At 45.0% G+C, this 13948-nt stretch overlaps 1 protein-coding gene across 2 annotated transcripts in view; it reads right to left on the bottom strand.

The window, feature by feature from the left end:
• The window catches only part of cep135 (centrosomal protein 135), a 135814-nt gene extending 130748 nt beyond the window's left edge, over window positions 1-5066 (bottom strand). Inside the window, exons 1-2 of one of the 2 annotated variants that reach the window (XM_043690562.2) lie at window positions 4968-5066; window positions 4293-4585 (exon numbers count right to left, since the gene is read on the bottom strand). The gene's annotated coding sequence lies outside the window, so the exon portion shown is untranslated. The remainder of the gene's footprint in view (window positions 1-4292; window positions 4586-4967) is intronic. The other variant, XM_043690581.2, reaches the window with a different exon arrangement.
• Between the last annotated feature and the right edge of the window lie 8882 nt (window positions 5067-13948).

Genomic DNA, 13948 nt, shown 5'->3' with positions numbered 1-13948 from the left:
GTTCATTAATGTCCTTTAGGGAAGGAAAGCTGTTGTCCTGTTCTGGCCTACACATAACTCCAGACTCTAACAACGATGTGCTTGACTCTCAAGAGACCTCTGAAATGTCTTAGCAAGCCAATCAGTTGTATCAATCTAGAAAGCCTCAACAAAGGAATGAAACTAGACAGGCCACTTGGGATCAGCTAAGGCACCGAAAGTAACAATAGCGAATGTAGCACTGTCTGAAAAGTTCTCCGAACACCTGGGACAAGTGCTAAAACTGAAAGAGCTAACTCAGTTTAGTCACACAGCACCTATTACAGTCAATATAGTCACAGTCACAGAATCATATCTTGAACACACTGCCCCAGATAACAGCATCCCCATTCCTGATTATGTCCTGTCCCATTGTTCGGAGGCTAAGGGGTGATCTTATAGAGGTTTACAAAATTATGAGGGGCATAGATAGGATAAATAGACAAAGTCTGTTCCCTGGGGTCGGGGAGTCCAGAACTAGAGGGAATAGGTTTAGAGTGAGAGGGGAAAGATATAAAAGAGACCTAAGGTGCAGCTTTTTCATGCAGAGGGTGGTACATGTATGGAATGAGCTGCCAGAGGAAGTGGTGGAGGCTGGTACAATTGCAACATTTAAGAGGCATTTGGATAGGTATATGAATAGGAAGGGTTTGGAGGGATATGGACTGGGTGCTGGCAGGTGGGACTAGATTGGGTTGGATATCTGGTTGGCATGGACAGGTTGGACCGAAGGGACTGTTTCCATGCTGTACATCTCTATGACTCTATGACTCAATGGTTGTGGAAATTTACATTTGGGAGGGAACTGCCTAACATTGACTCTAGTCCCCATGAAATCTCATGACTTCAGGTCAAACAATGGCAAAGAAACCTGCTGATTATGACACCCTGCCCTTCCTTGGCTAATGAATCAGTACTCCATGTCAACCAACACTTGATGGAGACAGAGGTCGGCAAGTATGCAGGACATAATTTGTGTGGGGGACTTCAGTGAACACCAAAGGTGGCTTGTCAAGACCACTACTGACCAAATAGGTAGGGTTCCTGTGACATAGCTGCTGGATTAGGTTCTTGGCAGGTGCTGAAGGAACTAACATGGTGGGAATAACTTACTTGACCTCATCATGACCAATGCACATGCTGCAGATGCATCTATCAATGGCAGTATGGTAGGACTGACACGATCCTTGTGAAGAAAAGTTCTATTTTCATATTGAAAATACCCTCCCTCATATTTTGTGGCACTACCACCATGCTAAATCGCTACACTTCATACAGATCAGGCAACTCGATTGGATATCCTTGAGGTGCTTTGGACCATCAGCAGCATTGTACTCCAGCACAAACTGCAACCTCATGGCTTGGCATATTCTCCATTTCACCTTTGCTATCAATCTATGATCACTAGGAGACACGTACCTAAGAATGAGGTGTCAACCTGAAGTTACAAAACAACTATTTGTACAACAAATAGCACAAGTAACATATGATAGACAAAGCAAAGCAATTCGCAACAGTGGATTAGATCTGTAGTTCTGCCACATCCAGTCTTGAATGGTGATGGACAATTAAACAACTCACTGGAGGAGGAGTCTCCATAAACATCTCCATTCTCAAGAATGGGATCCCAGCGCATTAAGCACAAACAATAAGGTTGAAGCATTCATGACAATCTTCAGCCAGAAGTGTCAAATGGATGATCCATCTCCTTTTTCTCTCGAGGTCCCCAGCACTATAGATGCCAGTTTTCAGCCAATTCAATTCACTCCATGTAATATCAAGAAAGGAGTAAAGGTACTGGATACTGCAGAGGCTGTGACCTCTGACAACATTATGGCAATAGCACTGAAGACTTGTGCTCCAAAACTTGCCAGGCTTCTTGTCAAGTTATTTCAGTATAGCTGAAACAGTGATCCAACCAACAATGTGGGCAGTTGCCCAGATATGTTTTGCATACAAAAAGCAGGACAAATCCAATCTGATCCCACTCATGTACTCCAATTATCAGTAAAGTGATGGTAAGGCAGTCCTCTCAAGCAATAACCTGCTCACTGAAACTTAGTTTGGATTCCACTAGGACCACTTGGCTCCTGACCTCAATACAGCTGGTTAGGGTCATCCTGTCATGAATGAAGATGGTTGTGGTTGTTGGAGGTCAGTCTTCTCAGCTCCAGGACATTTTTGGTAGTGTCTTACACCCAACTATGTTCAGCTGCTTCTTCAAAGACCTTCTCTCCATCACAAGATCAGAAGTTGGGATGTTCACTGCACAATGTTCAGTAAAGTTCATGACTCCTCATACTGAAGCAGTCCATGTCCATGTGTAACAAGACCCAGAAAATATCCAGGTTTGGGCTGATAAATGGCAAATAACATTCATGCCACACAAGTGCTAAAAAATGAACATCTCCAAGATTGAATGTAATCATCAACCCATGACATATTCAATGGCATTACTGTCACTAAATCCCGTGCTATCAGCATGCTTGCAGGTTACCATTGACTAGAAACCAAACTGAACAAAATTAGTCATATGAATAGTAAGACAAAAACAGCAGGTCAGAGACTAGGAATTCAGAAGCCAGTATGTCACCTCCTGACTCCCCAAAGTTCAAGTTAAGAGTGTGGTGAAATAATTCCCACTTGCAGGAATGAGTGCAGCTTCGACAATACTCTAGAAATTTGACACCGTGAGGACAAAGCACCCCACTTAACTGGCACCACATCGACAAACATTCCATCTAGCATCAACACTGAAGTAGCAGCAGTGTGTACCATCTATAAAATGCACTTCAGAAATTCACCAAAATTCTTAACTGAGTACCTCCCAAAGGTACTGCCTGAAGGTTTCCCTCCGAACATTCACCAGTTTGAGTTGGAACTATGTCACTGTTCCTTCAGTGTCAATAGGTCAAAATCTTAGAACTTTCAAATCACTTGGAATACAATAGGACCATTATAGTGTGGAAACAGGCCATTTGGCCCAACAAGAAACTCGATTGAGTTTTTTTTAAGAAATAATGAAGGGAATTGATGAGAGAAGAGTGGTGGGTGTGGTCTATATGAACTTCAGTAAGGCATTTGACATGGTTTCTCATGGTAGATTGCTTAGCAAGATTAGATCATGTGGAGTACAGGGACCGGGACAACGAGCCATTTGGATACATAACTGACTTGAAGGTAAAAGACAGAAGGTGGTGGTGGAGGGCTGCTTTTCAGACTGGATGCCTGTGACCAATGGTGTTGGGTTCAATGCTTTTCATCATTTATATAAATGAACTGGATGTGAACATAGGAGGTAAAGTTAGTAAGTTTGCCAGTATTGGAGGTGTAGTGGACAGCAAAAAAGGTTACCTCCAGGTGCAATGGCATCTTAATCAGATGGCCAATGGACTGAGTGGCAGATGGAGTTTAATTTAGATAAATGTGAGGTGCTGCATTTTGGAAAGGCAAATTAGGACAGGACTTATACACTTAATGGGCAGGTCCTGAGGGCTTGTTGCTGAACAAAGAGATCTTGGAGTGCAGGTTCATGGTTCCTTGAAAATGGAGTCACAAGTAGATAGGATAGTGAATAAAGTGTTTGGTATACTTGACTTTATTGGACTGAGCATAGAGTACAGGAGTTGGGAAGTCATGTTGTGGCTGTACAGGATATTAGTTAGGCCACTTTTGGAATACTCATGTAATTCTCCCTTCTATAAGAAGGATGTTGTATGTTGTGAAACTTGAAAGGGTTCAGAAAAGACTTACAAGGATGTTGCCAGGCTTGGAGGATTTGAGCTTTAGGGAGAGGTTGAATAGGCTGGGGCTGGTTTCCCTGGAGCGTTGGAGGCTGAGGGGTGGCCTTATTGACGTTTATAAAATCATGAGGGTCATGGATAGGGTAAATCGACAAGATCTTCTGGGGGTGGCCAGACCATAGGGCATAGCTTTAGGGTGAGAGGGGAAATATTTATAAGGGACCTAAAGGGCAACTTTTTCATGCAGAGGGTGGTGCATGTATAGAATGAGCTGCCAGAGGACGTGTACAATAACATTTAAAAGGCAGGTGGATGGGTATATAAATCGGAAAGGCTTAGAGGAATATGGGCCAAAAGCTGCCAAATGGGACCAGATCTGGTCACATGGATGAGTTGGACCGAAGGGTCTGTTTCCATGCTGTACAGCTCTATAACTCTGTAATTTCAAAATGTTAACATGGAAGTGTAGCAAATGATAAAGTTGGCAAATAGAATGTTCACCTGTTATTGCAAAGGAAATGAAGAACATACCTGGGGCACTGCAGATGGTCTTGCAGCGCAAGCCACAGTCAAATCAGCAATGATCTTCCTGATTGGCAGAGTGGGCTCTATATGAATGAAAAGGCCTGCTGCTCCTTATATTTCTTATATCACCAGAACTCACTGCAGCCTCAGTTTGCCTTGATCATTTTGTTCAAGCTCTGGAATAGGGCTCAGGATAAACCGGAGGTGGTGCAAACAACTGGCAGAGGGAGAAAAAGCTGGGTTCAGGGTTTGTTTACTCTGCTGCAGCAATGAACAGTGTATTTGGTTTTAGCAAGACCCTAAACAGAGAATAAAAGAAAAGACGTGAAGATTATTGATATTGTTGCCAATTGCCAACAATGTAAATATTCCTGCTGCATGTTAACAATTAAACAGTATTGCTGCTGTCACTCAGTGATGGTGCCTAAGAGCCAGTCATACGCATGCGCAAACAGCGATGAGTGCCGGTTTCCGACCTTTCAATTTCTACCGGCCAAAGCTGGGCCCTTTAATTAAAGGCCTCCCCTGGCCTGAGCCCGGAAAGCCAAGCGCCGTCTTCCCCTTCCCGGGCCCGGGCCACAACGACCGCGGAGCCTCCGCCGCTCCTGGCCTTTCCGAATCGGCCCTGACTATTTCCAACACCTCCCGCTTCGCCAATCCGGACCGTGCCCGTCTCCTTACCGTGAGCTCCCCGGCTCCACCGCTCGTCTCCTCGCAGCTCCACCTGCCTCCGCCGGAACCCGAACCTCCCGCGGCAAGACGTTTGAAAATGGCGCGCACCCCCATCTACAATGACCGAGCTTCCCCACACCGCCACTCAGCGGGGCTAAGGGGAACAGCACTCAGACACTGCCCCCAGCGGGGCCAAGGGGAACAGCACCCAGACACTGCCCCCAGCGGGGCCAAGGGGAACAGCACCAGACACTGCCCCCAGCGGGGCCAAGGGGAACGACACCCAGACACTGCCCCCAGCGGGGCCAAGGGGAACGACACCCAGACACTGCCCCCAGCGGGGCCAAGGGGAACAGCACCCAGACACTGCCCCCAGCGGGGCCAAGGGTAACGACACCCAGATACTGCCTCCAGCTGGGCCAAGGGGAACGACACCCAGACTCTGTTCCCCCCCCAGCGGCGCCAAGGGGAACAGCACCCAGTCACTGCCCCCAGCGGGACCAAGGGGAACAGCACCCAGACGCTCCCCCCCCCACCCCAGTGGAGCCAAGGGGAACAGCACTCAGACACTTCCCCTAGTGGGGCCCGGGGAGTAACACTCAGACACTGCTCCCAGTGGGGCCAAGGGGAACAGCACCCAGACACTGCCCCCAGCGGAGCCAAGGGGAACAGCACCCAGACACTGCCCCCAGTGGGCCGGGGGAGTAACACCCAGACACTGCCCCCAGCGGGGCCAAGGGGAACAGCACCCAGACACTGCTTCCAGCGGGGCCAAGGGTAACGACACCCAGATACTGCCTCCAGCTGGGCCAAGGGGAACGACACCCAGACTCTGTTTCCCCCCCCCAGCGGCGCCAAGGGGAACAGCACCCAGTCACTGCCCCCAGCGGGACCAAGGGGAACAGCACCCAGACGCTCCCCCCCCCACCCCAGTGGAGCCAAGGGGAACAGCACTCAGACACTTCCCCTAGTGGGGCCCGGGGAGTAACACTCAGACACTGCTCCCAGTGGGGCCAAGGGGAACAGCACCCAGACACTGCCCCCAGTAGGGCCAAGGGGAACAGCACCCAGATACTGCCCCCAGTGGAGCCAAGGGGAACAGCTGCCAGACACTGCCCCCAGTGGGGCCGGGGGAGTAACACCCAGACACTGCCCCTGGAGGGGCCTAGGGGAATGGCACCCAGACACTGCTCCCAGTGGGGCCAAGGGGAATAACACCCAGACACTGCCCCTGGTGGGGCCATGGGGAATGGCACCCAGACACTGCCCCTGGTGGGGCCAAGCGGAGTGACACCCCCTCTTCCAAAACACACAGAGCAGGGCCAGGGAATTACAGTGCCACCCAGTGGGTGTGGCATACAGTTGCTGGAGTGGTTTGTTAGTGTCTTTGAGGCACTACCATTCAGCATAGTCATGGAGAATAATACCGAGTGGTAGTGCTAGGCCGATTCGCCTAACATCTACTTTTGAAATTAGTTATTAAAGAAGTAATGACATGTTTGGAAAATCAGTAATCAAGCAGAGTCAGCATGGCTTCATGAAAGGGAAATTGTGTCTGACGAATTTATTAGAATTTTTCAAGGATGTCTCAGCGAGGATAAGGGGTTTTATTCCTGATGAAGGGCTTTTGCCCGAAACGTCGATTTTGCTGAAGCTCCTCGGATGCTGCCTGAACTGCTGTGCTCTTCCAGCACCATTGATCCAGAGGATAAGGGGTAACCTATAGCTGTGTTTTATTTGAGCTCCCAGAGGACATTCAACCAGATACTTTAACAAAAGGTCAAGTCATAAGAGCCCATGGTGGTATATAGAGGTTGCATATTGGCATGGATAGAGAATTGGCTAATGGGCAGGAAAGTGAATGGGCATAAGGAGTTCTTTTTCAGAGGGCAAACTGGGACTGACCATTCAGGTTCCACAGTGATTCGTGCTGAGACTGCAACTTCTTACCATGCATATTAATGGAGGAAGTACTGTCGTCAAAGATGACACAAAAAGGCGGCAGGTCAAATTGCAAGGGATACAAACAGTTCACACGATATTAATAAGTAATGCAAATGTGCAAACAATTGGAAATGAAATAGAATGTGGGAAAACGTGAAACTGTTCATTTTGGAAGGGAGAATTACAAAATATTAAATATTTTGAGTTAAGATAAACTAGGGGACACAAGGGAACACAAAGGGACTTGGCGGTACTCGTGCATGAGAAAGCTTGCACACAGGTGCAACAGGTAATCAATAAAATATCCTTTATTGTCACACATACTCAAGTACAGAAATACAGGAGTACAGTGAAAAGTTTTACAACTTTTGTTGTTATCTCTTAAGGCGCCATCTTAGGTACAAGTACCTAGGTACAAATCTTAAGACACAAAAGAGGAATAAAAAGTAGTTGCATTATGTTACAGTGTTTTAAGAATAAGTTAAAAGTAAGACATAGTTAAAGGATTGACATTGCAATCAGATAGGAAAAACATCATTACATTGCAGCAGCTCAACGCAGGGACTTCCGTACATGGTCTGACTGCCTGCGCCAGACCCCAGATCAATAATCGAGCCCACTCTGCTCCAAGCCTCCAGTACACAACGTAGCGGCTCTCAGCTGCTTCAAGATAAGTTCCAAGATTGCTTCCCCATTGCCAGCCTCCACCAAGAGCTCACTCCCCACGCTGGACGCTGCTCCAGGACTGCTTCTTCACACCGGCCGCTGCTGAGGAAGGCTAATGGAATGTTGACCCTTATTTCAAGGTAGTTGAGGTATAAAATAGGGAAGTCTTACTGTAAATGTTCAAGGTGATGGTGAGACCGTATCTGGAGTATTGAGAGTAGTCTTGGCCCCTTTAACTAAGGAAAGATTTCATTGAAGACAGTTCAGAGAAGGTTCACTATGTTCTGAAGTTGAAGGCGTGTACTGTACCTTTAAGAGAGAGTGAACTGAACTGAAAGCTTTCAAGCACCTGTGTCACGTGACTAGATAGCAGTCTTAGAGTGTAGTGGAAAATTGAAAATATGTAACATTTGGCTGTGAAATGGATACCTGAGTTGATTGCTGTTTTGACAAAAAAAATAAGCACTACCGCACTTAGGTGGTAGTGTGGGGGTTAAAAAAAAATAAAAAATTAAAAGGCAGGTATTTTGAAAATCAGATAGAGCAACTGCCATTGAGAGAGACCCAAGAGATTAGGAAACACTCTCTATCATAGGTACCTTTTCATATGTAACATATTTGCCGTAAAAAGAAAGATGACCCAGGGAGATCCTCAGCCAGAAGAAGAAAGCCACTGTAGACAACAACCGCTGTATGGTTTTGAAATTAAGTTGATGTAATTTTTAATAAGTGTTTTATTGGAGCAGTATATTGTTATAGAGTTCATAGAGTCATAGAGATGTACAGCATGGAAACAGAGCCTTCGGTCCAACCCGTCCACACCAACCAGATATCCCAACCCATTCTAGTCCCCCCTGCCAGCACCCGGCCCATATCCCTCCAAACCCTTCCTATTCATATACCCATCCAAATTCCTCTTAAATGTTGCAATTGTACCAGCCTCCACTACATCGTCTGGCAGCTTATTCCATACACGTACCACCCTCTGCGTGAAAATTGAAGGCAGGTAATAAGCAATTAAGAGAAAGGGGAGCTGAGAGTTGTGGATAGTTGTTTAATGTTCACCTTTAGAGTTCACAAATAAATTGATATTATTTTCTTTAAATAGTGGAACTTAGGAGTTCTCTCTCACCCATATTTTAACAGATTATGAGGCGAGGTAAGCTTTTTGGGTGTTTGGTTTAATTAATGGAAGGGTTCACTGCCATGTCATATCAACTAGGATGATCCCTGCTGTGGAGGCATTATCTTAAGAGCAAAGGCTAAACAGGTTGGGACCCTACTCATTGGAATTTAGAAGAATGAGAGGTGATCTCATTGAAACATATAGGATTTTTAAGGGGCTTGACAGAGTAAATGCTGAGAAATATTTCCCCCATGGCACTGTCTCAGACCAGAAGGCATAGTTCCAGAATAAGGGACTGACAATTTAAGATTGAGATGAGGAAGACATCTCTCAGAGGGTTGAGTGTCTTTGGAACTCCTTGCCACAGAGAGCTGTTGGGGCAGAGTCCTTATGTATATTTATGGCTGAAATAGATTCTTGATCAATTGGGAAATCAAGACTTACAGGGAAAAGGCAGGAAAGTGGACACGAGGAATGTCAGATCAGCCATGATCCTATTGAATTGGTAGGCACAAGATGATCTACTCCGGTTCATATTTCTTATGGTTTTGTGGTAATGAGTGGTAACTTGACCAGGTTACTAATTTGAGGCATGGATATAGTGGATAATTGTCTTTTTTCCCAGGGTGGAAACATCTAGGGGGCACACGTTTAAGCTATGAGGGGGAAAGTTTAATGGAGCTGTGTAAGGAAAGTATTTTTTCACAAAGAGGATGGCAGGTGCCTAGAATGTGCTGCCAGGGAAGGCAGGAATAGTTAAGAAAGCCAAGTTTAAGAGGTATTTAGACATACATATTAACAGGCAGGGCACAGAGGGCATACAGATTTGATTTTATTGTCATGCTTTGCTTATGAGCAGTACAGGCAGATCATAGTAAGCAAGGACATACAGATCATAGAGTGGAAAAAATACTTAGAGGCATTCAGGTTACATTACACAAGGTGTGCACTAGGCAAGATCAACTTTAGCAAGATCAGCATTATTTGAAGTTAAAGAGTCCATTCATCAGTCTAGTAACAGCCAGAAAGAAGCTGTTCTTGAACCTGCTGGTGCATGTTCAAGCTTCTGTATCTTTTGCCTGATGGAAGAGGTTGTAGGAGAGTATTACTAGGGTGCAATGGATCTTTGATGTTGGCAGCTTTACCGCAACAACGAGCCATGTAAATGGAGACCATGGATAGAAGGTTGGCTTCTGCAATGGTCTGGGCTGTGCACACAACTTTCTGTAGTTTTTTTATGTCCTGGGCAGAGCAGTTGCCATAAAGGGTGTTATGCATCTGGACAGTATACTTTCAATGGTGTATCTGTAGAAGTTGGTGAGGGTCCTTATGGACATGCCAAATTTCCTGAGCTGCCTGAAGAAGAGGCGTTGTGCCTCCCTGACCATTGTATCTATGTGGAAAGTCCAGGACAGGTTGTTGGTTATTGTCACTCCTAGGAACTTGGACACTCTCTGCTCTCTCAAACTCAGCTCCATTGATGTAGATGGGTGTGTATTCTCCTCCCTTGCTTCTGAAGTCAATGATCAGTTCTTTAGTTTTGCTCACATTGAGAGAATTGTTCTTACTGCACGATGTCACCAAGCCCTCTATCTCCTTTCAGACTCCTTGTTAGATATCCATCCTATCACTGGTATCATCAGCACATTTGTAGATGGTGTTGTTTAGAATTTGGCAACACAGTTGTGGGTGTACATGCAGGCAGGTAGGATTAGTTTAGAAATGCATCATGTTCACTGCAGATATAGTGGGGTGAAGGGCCTGTTTCTCCCCATGACAGACATCAAGCGTCCTATCATTTCCTGTTTTCTGCCTCTCTCTCTCTTGAGTAGAAGGGTTATGTTTGCTACAATCTAGTCCAATGTAACCTTTCCTGAATTTTAGAAATTTCACCTTGTTAAGACTACTACCTCATTAACAATCAGTTTTAATATATTTGGATGAAGTCCATCTGGACTCAAAGACCTATCACAGCCCATAGTTTGCTTACTATAATCACAAGGTAAGTGATAATTTCATTGTCTTTCCCTTTCTTTCACCTCTTGATTTACAGCTATAATGGGAATGTTTTTGTAGCCTCTAAAGTGAGGACAGAGGCAGAAATTTTGATCATTTTAACCACCATTTCTTTATTATCAACTCCCCATTCTCACTCGTGGACCAACACACTTTAATCTTTTTTAAAATACCTTTACCTCTCACTATGTTTTTACAATTCTAGCTTCCTTTCATACACTCATGCCTTGCTCCTGATTAACCTTTTAGTCAAATCAAAGTAAAATACCGCAGATGCTGGAAAATGTGAACAACAACAGAAAATGCTGGAGAAATGCAGGGTATGTGATGGCATTTTCTCTGAAACAATAACAAATGGCTGGAGAAACTCAGGTCTTGCAGCATCTGTGACAAGGAAAGAGTTAATGCTTCAAGTCCAGAGATTCTTCATCAGAATAAAGCTTTAATAGCTGCCTGGGAGATTTAAGTGTTAGCAGGATATATCATAGAGTCTTAGAGTTGCTCTGGGAATACTGCTGTGTAGTCTAACATGGAGACTTCATCTTCTGAAAACTTCTTCTTAATTAGTTTTAGAGGAGATATGCTTCTCAGGGATAACAAGCTCTGGGAAAACAAGTAGCCATGTCCATGATGAGGATTTTCTGACAGCCAGTCATAGAGGCAGAGTCAATTTGCCTGCATTTGGTCCACGTCCCTCTAAACATTTCCTATTCATGTATATCCAATTTTTTTTTTAAAGTGTTGTAATCACCTTTGCCACTTCTTCTGGCAGCTCCTTCATATATGCACCATCCTCTGTATGAAAAAGGTTGCCCCTTGGGTCTCTTTTAAATCTTCCTGAAGAAGGGCTTATGTCCGAAACGTCAATTCTCCTGTTCCTTGGATGCTGCCTGACTTGCTGCGCTTTTCCAGCAACACATTTTCAGCTCTTTTAAATCTGTCTCCTTTTACTTTAAATTTATGTCCCCTAGTTTTGGACTCTCCCTACCTGGGGGAAAAACCTTGGCTATTCAACCTATCTATGACCCCTCGTGATTTATAAACTTCTATAATGTTACCCCTCGGCCTCCTCCGCTCCAGGAAGAAAAGATCCGGCCTCTCCTATCATTCAAGCCCTCCAGTCTCAGTAACATCCTCAAATCCTTTTTGCACCTATTCCAGTATAATAACATCCTTCCTATAGCAAGGCGATCAGAATTCTACGCAGTACTCTAAATGTGGCCTTACCAAAGTCTTGTACAACTGTAACATTATGTCCCAACTCTTGTACTCAATGTTTTGACTGGAGAAGTCCCAAACACCTTCTTCACAACCCTGTCTGTGATGTCACATTCAAGGAACTATGTACCCACGCCCCCAGGTGACTCTGTTCAACGCCATTCCCAGTTATCAATAACGGAGAGACCAGCCCTAGTTTTCCTTACCAAAATACAACACCTCACATTTTTGTTTAATTTAAACGCCATCGGCCATTCCTTGACACAGTTCATCACAATCATGTTGTACTGCGATAACCTTCTTCATTGTCCGCTCTACCACCAATTTTGGTGTCATTTACAAACGTCTTAACCATGCCTCATATATACTCCTCAAAATTGTTTGTATAAATGACAAAAAAAAAAGTGGACACAGCATCAATCCTTGCAGTACACCACTGGTCACAGGCCTCCAGTCTGAACAACACTATGTCTCCTACTGTCAAGCAAATTCCCTATCTAATTGGCTAGCTGTCCCTGCATCCAATGTGATCTAACCTTACTAACCCTTTTGTTTTGGCTGAGGTCCCACACAGTTCTTGTTGAATGGTTGCCTAAATGCTGGCACAGGAATAACGTGCAGGTTTTATTGCATGTTTGGACCTTTCCAGGATCTGACGTTGGTAGGTTATGCAAAGCCTTGCTATAACCTTGAGGTGGTATGGCCAGTAAAAACGTTGGCTGATGCAGGCTTGGGATTTTGCATATACTGGCTTGACAGCCATCAGAAGTTAGTGAGTGAGTTCCAACATCTGTCTACAGTACCTCGGTGTCATCACATCCTGGTAGATCACTGTCCACTTGTTTCCAGGTCTGTGATGAGATCATTATTTTTAATACAGCAACATTGTGACTGCTTCTGCCTCAGCTTCAATGTGAGTTGTGTTTCCTCAGTCAGATTGTTGGGCTGCTATCAAGGAAGCTGTATTCATTGCCTCCTTGGGATCTTCACAGATGCCCCAAAAAAATGTTTCAGATAATCACCTGAGGGTCTTCTATTTGCGCTGCCACCTCAGCCTCTGCTGCTTGAGATTATCTGGCCATGAACCTTGTGAACATGGTCAGATAATGCCAGGTAGTTTCTCCTACAGCTGTTTGGTCTGCTTGATCTCAATAGGCTTCTCGGAGTCTGGGGATGCTATTACCTTTGCTCCATTTCCAAGGAACAGATCAATCACATCCAGATGAAAATGGGAGATGATACTCACAGTCACTTGTACTTAGGCAAGTTTGCACTCAAGCTACACCCAGTAAAGGGAAATTTTTAATTCATTCATGGAATGTGGTAATTTGTGGTTGATCCAGCTACGTGCTGAAGCTTTGGGCAGCTGCCGCCAAGGCGTAGTGGGGAAAGACCACTGTGTAAGGTCCTTGTGCCAAAGAATAGCAGGGGCCCACTCAGTAATTATGCTCAGCTGACACCTCAGCTAAATGCCTAGAGGCTAGATGGTTAACATACAGAATTGTAAATATCAATGACTCAATCTGTTCTCTGAATGTAAAGACAGTATATATCTGAATGGCATTATCAACTGTACAGGTACCAAAGGTTTCTATGGGTAAAGTATATTTTTGAAATCAAAAAATGCCTGTCCCCAGTTGGCCTTGAGATGGTGTTGGTGAATTGTCTTCTTGACTTACTGCAGTCCATATGCTGTAGGGTGACCCACGATGCCCTTAAGAAGAGAATTCCAGGATTTTGACCCAGCGACGGTTAAGGAACAGTGATAATTCTAAATAAGAGTAGCGAGTGGCTTCAAGGGAAACTTGCAGGGTAATGGTGTTCCTATGTATCTGCTGTCCATGTCCTTCTCAAAGGAAGTGGTTGTGGGTTTGAATGTGCTGTCAAACAGCCTTGGTGAAATTCTGTAGTGCATCTCGTAGATGGTGTACACACTGATGGTAGATGCATCTGCAAAGGTAGTAGGGTGACTGGATGTTTGTGGATATAGTGCCAAAGTGGGCTGCTTTGTTCTGGATGG

The sequence above is a fragment of the Chiloscyllium plagiosum genome, unplaced genomic scaffold (genome assembly GCF_037043375.1).
Source record: "Chiloscyllium plagiosum isolate Xiang-an unplaced genomic scaffold, Cpla_swu_hap1 HiC_scaffold_1, whole genome shotgun sequence".
NCBI classification, from domain to species: Eukaryota; Metazoa; Chordata; class Chondrichthyes; order Orectolobiformes; family Hemiscylliidae; genus Chiloscyllium; species Chiloscyllium plagiosum.
The sequence above is the reverse complement of the archived record's forward strand: the minus strand, read 5'-3'. Positions and strand labels throughout refer to the sequence as shown.